The sequence below is a fragment of the Hesperophylax consimilis genome, chromosome 25, assembly GCF_061612785.1.
Source record: "Hesperophylax consimilis isolate HC1 chromosome 25, BYU_Hcon_1.0, whole genome shotgun sequence".
Classification (NCBI taxonomy): domain Eukaryota; kingdom Metazoa; phylum Arthropoda; class Insecta; order Trichoptera; family Limnephilidae; genus Hesperophylax; species Hesperophylax consimilis.
In genome coordinates this window covers 4,277,454-4,283,453 of record NC_142860.1, presented here as the reverse complement: position 1 = coordinate 4,283,453, position 6,000 = coordinate 4,277,454, and the positions used below count along the sequence as shown (strand labels likewise).

General features: G+C 34.6%; 1 long non-coding RNA gene across 1 annotated transcript in view; it reads left to right on the top strand.

The window, feature by feature from the left end:
- Nucleotides 1-396: 396 nt before the first annotated feature.
- The window catches only part of LOC149411447 (uncharacterized), a 29,138-nt gene continuing 23,534 nt past the window's right edge, over nt 397-6,000 (top strand). The window contains exon 1 of the long non-coding RNA XR_016304812.1: nt 397-1,076. This is a non-coding gene — a long non-coding RNA (uncharacterized LOC149411447). The remainder of the gene's footprint in view (nt 1,077-6,000) is intronic.

The following is a 6,000-nucleotide window of genomic DNA, read 5'->3' as shown; positions in this document are numbered from 1 at the left end:
ACAACACTTTTTGCAATGCTTTTTACTTGAATAAATCAAAACATGCGTCTGGTGATAAGCGGGAATTTAAACCTTATCGACATCTACATAAGGAGTATTATTCTTAGCGGCCCGATTCCAAATGTTACACGACGTGATGCATCGCCTAAAACGTCAGCTACCCATATGTACCAACATATTAAAAAATCTTATTATAAATTTATCATTACCGAAGGCATTTCTGACCCCCCCAGTACAAAAAACCAATGTTATTTACATAGTTATAATGCTTTAAACAACAAGGAAAAAAATGACCAACCTACGTGACTTTTAATACTCTTAATATATAATTTTGGCGGAACATTGTGTTCAGTTCCTTATCGCAATCACCACAATAACTTGGTTTAGTAAGTTTCCGAGTGCTACACATAATTAATTTTTCTTACAAGAGTGTCAATATTTTTCGTTCTTATTAAGTTTTTACGATTTCTACTACGATGATGAAATAATTCAAGAATTGTGAATGTTGTTCAGTTTAAATAAGTGAATATTATAAGATAATTAAAAATAATAATAACGATCTCATAAATTATTAATTTTTAACGTTTCCGTAACAAACAAAAATACATAAAAAACTATACAGAACTCAATACTTAATTTACATTCAATTAAAATTAATGATTTATAGTACAGGTTATATTCGACTTCTAGCTGCAACTTTTGCTGCTACTGAGATATCGTTAATTTAAACAGATTTAAGTGAAGATCGATCCGGTAAAAATATTTGCTTAAGCGTGCGAAACAAATTAGTGAAAATCACAGTGCTTTTTAAAACGCGAATAAGTCAAAATGCGTTATTTAGTGATTTTATCGTGTTTATTGCTACTTTTTCAAAGCCAAATAGACTTCACACACAGTCAACATATCGGAAATGTTCCGTTAAGAACCTGTGCCCCTGGATGGATAAGAGTCGGCCGATCTTGCAGATTTGTTATAAAAGATGCAATTCAATCATTCATCAAGAGAGAAATAAACTCGTGCGACGCCGGGCACCCTAAACCCCTAAACCTTCAAACTCCACACACTTCTTTATAAAGGTAATAATGCTTAAGAAACTAAAACATTATTTTTTAAAATTGATATTTTGGTTCTTATACTCTCAGTACCGACCAGGGTATCTATTCCAGATTCTCTACCACGAATTACTCGCTATGCGCCATCTACGAACGAAAATCTCTACGACTTTTGTCATAAGTTCTATATTTATACATTCTTGAGTGTCGCACGGTTGAAGAGATGAGTGTGTTGGCAACCCTGTGAATATTGTCTATGTTTCTGATGTGTTTGAGGTTTCTATGGAGTTAATTTGAAATGTCAAAAACAAACCGTTGCCGCGTCATTCTGTCAACGTTTTTATTTGCTACCGCACTTTTTCTGAAATGAATGGCGGTGGTGGATACATATCGAAATGCCAGAAAAATGGTTAAAACAACTTTGCAGTACTAAACGAATCCGATACCAACTTCGAAAAGCGCGCGGGAAACGATCTTTTTTTTGTATAAGGCAATTCACCAGGATGCAATGAGATTTTGACAGTTTTGCCGATCTCTACTGCTTCGACCCACTCGTTGTTTAAGTCGAATGAATTTTGACGTGTGGCGTGTAGTAGAGTCACGTGGGGTAACCGTACGCGGAGTGTAAGTGTTCGCAGTGATGTTTCCGACAAGATTGTGCCTGTTAAGCGCCCGCGCGTTCCTTAATTCAGTAGCCTTCTGGATCGCGCCGAAGCAGGACATGTGTACAGTGGATGCTGATTTGTCAATAAAAACTGGTAGGTAAATTACTTTTTTTCGTGCTTTTCTTAAATTTTTCATCTCCGTTACCGATGTGTGCTATTGTGTAACCAGCTGTGTCAGAGCGACGTGGTCTATGATAATTTTTAGTGAAATATTTTTAGTTAGACGGGTGCAAAGTGATAATTCTAATAAATATAACCACTTATCTGATTTGTAAAGTTTATTGAATTTTGGTGTGATGGGGTAAGTGTGCTGGGGTAAGCGTTCGCAGTTGGACGAGTGCGAACACTTACCCCGATAGATAAAATTGATTTTATAGCATAATATTTCAATTTTCGTTATTTTTTTACAGTGAAATATTCCACGTGTGTACGTGAGAAAGCACCCGGAGAGGTCAGTTTGCACTCAAGAGCAGATTGAAACTGCAAAAAGGCTTATGAAAGAGGGGAAGAGTCAGCGGGCTGCTGCAGATATTGTTGGGATCAGTGAAGCCACTCTGTGTAAACTCCTAAAACTAAAATTAATAGCAACTTCAATGGGGAGATATCGTCCGGCATTTACACCAGATAAAGAGGTAGATTTTTAGATAAATAGATACTCAATTTATCGTGCAGATATCATTTTTTGTGAAACTATTGATCTAATAATTATTCATTTATTTTCAGGCCGAAATCGTTGATTATTGTAAAACTGACGAAATGTTCTACGGCCTGACTATGCAGACAACACGACGAAGACGACTGACATGCTGAAATCAACAAGATCGAGAACAGATTTGACAACATTACAAAAACGGCTGGCAAGGATTGGGTGTATGGATTTCTAAAACGAAACCCTGTTTTAGGTTTAAGACAGACTACTCCCACAAGTATTGCGAGAGCTATTGGGTTTAACGTTGTTCAAGTTCGGCGGTTTTACGCAAAATGAAAAATGCTAGTAAGTCTGAAATAATTATCTCAAGTCCCTATAAAAAGAAACTTCAGCAGAAGCAGACAGATGCAGATGCAAAAATCGTCCGAGAACCAATATTTAAAACCATGGAAATCGGACGACCACCTCTTTTAAGAAAATCACACCACAAAGCGTAAGGCGGGAGATTCCAGCGTGCATAAATGTTTAAAGAGCGCACAAAAACAGGCTTCTAAGGACTATTTCTGCCAACAATGCAAGGAGAAATATCGAGATCCACCAACAGAAGATTGGATAGAATGTATTGTGTGTAAAGCATGGTGGCATGAGAACTGCACAGACTACGATAAGGGGCAATTTAAATTTAGTGTAATAATTGCAATGGGGGATAACTCTTTGCGGTGCGAACACTTACCCTACGGTATGCGTATACTTACCCCGCACACGGGGTAAGTGTACGCAATCGACATGCACGCAAACTTTTTTATATAACTGTTTGATTTATGAAACATATGAGGTTTTTATAATTGTTTCAGATGCCTTAATAATCGATCATATTAATAAACAAAACAATTGAGTAAAATACCTAAAGCTTTTTAATACTAAAATTCAAATGTAAAAATTGCGCACGGTTACCCCACGTGACTCTATGTACTTTCGGTGAGACTCAAGAATAACATACTCTACCAGTGTATGTACTTTCGGCGGACATTGCGAGCGATCGAGACTGGGGAATAGATACCCTGGGCCTCGAATCTCGACGAAGTCATTTGTGAAGTTTGGCGTATATGCCTTCAACAAGACTCAAGAATAAGAATGCCGACCAATGTATGTACTTTCGACGGCGATTGCGAGCGGCCTGGATTGGAGAATTGATCCCCAGGATGGTCAAGTACCTCCCAACCTCGCCTTACTCTGGAATTATATCTTAAACATTAAAAAATGCCTTCTCTAGTTTTAAAACAGCACATAGACACTTAAACATTTATATTTTTTATTATTATATTAATCATGTTTTTAATCTTACTTTTTGTCTATTCTTATAAACATCTTAATTTTCAATATACTTTGTATCCTGATGATGCAGGGGAGTATGTAAATGGGGGGGGGGGTTCAATCCTCCCAACGGCCTCAGTATTCCGTTGGAAACAGAGACAATTAATACTACTCCTAGATTACATTCTTGAAAAATTTAACAACATTAATTGCAACATCAAGTAGAGTAGAGGTCCCAAAAAACTTTACGAAGTTTTTTCCAACTCTCAAACCCCGCCATGCCCCTCCCCTTGTCACTAGGGGATGAAGAAACTTTTGGTTTCGAAACATGTTGATAATTTTTGTTAAAATAAGCCAATTCTACAAATTGCACATAATACAAATTTACAAAGATCATTGATGATCATAAAAAATTATTTTAAAACTAGCTGACGTGTAACCGGCATTACTCGGGGATTTATGAATGATACATATACAACTAGATGCAAATATAAACTGGAAAGAACATGTATCTAAAGTTGTTGCAAAAATCAGTAGCTTTTCTTTTGTTCTAGGCACCCTTAAAAATATCTTAAACATCGAGTCAGTAATCACCGCATACTATGGATACGTATACTCAATGATAAAATACGGAATAGTTTTTTGGGGAAACTAAGTAAACGCCAAAGATGTTTTTATCATCCAAAAGAGGTGCCTACGAAAAATTACAAACTCTCACCGGGATTCATGTAGACCGATGTTTTAAAATGATAAACTTCTGACAGTGACGGACATATATATAATGGAGTTATGTTATTATATGTTATTATTAAATCAACACTAAAAACATTTCTTTTAAACAAATGTCACTACACCTTGAATGAATACCTTACATGAATTATATAACTCTGTTGTTTTATTTTTTATTTACTGTTATTTATTTTTATTTATTTGTTAACATGTAATTGTTGGGTTATGTGATATAATGTGTATTTGTTGGGTTAGCTGGAAGAAATAGGATGTAACCTATAAGTTACACCCTTTGTACTCTTTTTGTGCAATAAATATTTTTTTTGAATTTTGAATGGTTTAGTATAAAGTTTTGAGTTTTTGAATTCTAGTAGTACCTGTCAACTGGGTGCATTTTTTAAGGTGGAAATAAATTTATTTTATCGTACTAGTATTTGTTTCACTTGATCGTGCCATGTTTTCCTCGGACGTCCTCGATCTCTTCAACCATTCACTTCCAATTTATACATTCTCCTTAGACCTCTTTCTTCATTTATCACTTCAGTCTCATGTTACTACAAATAATGATTTGATTCAAGTCTTACATCACAAATCCAGAATTACATTATGTTGGCTTTAATACGACGTCGTATCTTATTCCAGTGAATAGATAATACGTTCTTACGAAAGTCTTTCTCGAGGGTCCCCGAGATCTTATACCATTCAAACTATTCTCTTAACAATCCTTACACTAATAAGAAAGATCTTTGAAATTTTCAGCTAAATCGTATGAATAGTATAGGAATGCGTACGGGACAAACAAAAAACATTAATTTAAATATACATAGATTGAGCGTTTGAACTCCATTTTAAACTGACATGAAAATTTTACTTCCTAAACATATATTTTTTTAATAAATTATTATAAGCAATAATTAGTCGCCCTTAATATCAATAAAAAATGAAAATATCTTTCGTATCATAATTTGACAATTCAAAATATTTCACCAACAAATGTAGATATAATATTTTTTATTTATTTATTTATTTATTTATTTATATATAATTTGTACATTTATTTATAACAATTACAGGTAATAAAGCCTAAGACGTTATAATTGTACCATTTATGCAGTGTATATGCAATGCCAAAAATCTCGCAAATGCGCTATAGGACACAAAAAAAAAATCTAATTTTTTATCTACCGCATTCAAAAAGTACGTAGCTCTCCCTACAGGTGAGTTCATTAATAAATTAGTGCGGCTTGCTCTACTATATAGAAGATTGTGATGACGTCCTCGAGAGTGAGACTCTGGTACAAAAAAATTTAATTGGGCCAGTATCTCATTATTAGATAAGTGACCGTTTATTAGTTGGAAAAAATATTTAAGCAAAGCAATACCTCTACGTGTCTCAAGGGAGTGGTAATTGGTCATGCCTAATATATAAATCGATGGGTAAAGCCAAGGGTAACGTCCATAGAGCCGCGAGAATAAAAACCTTAAAAAATTTTTATGGACTCTTTCAATGCGTAAAGTGTATGTTAATTCATGTGGAGCCCAGATGATCGAGTTTGATTCAAATAAATAAATAAATAAATAAATAAGATAT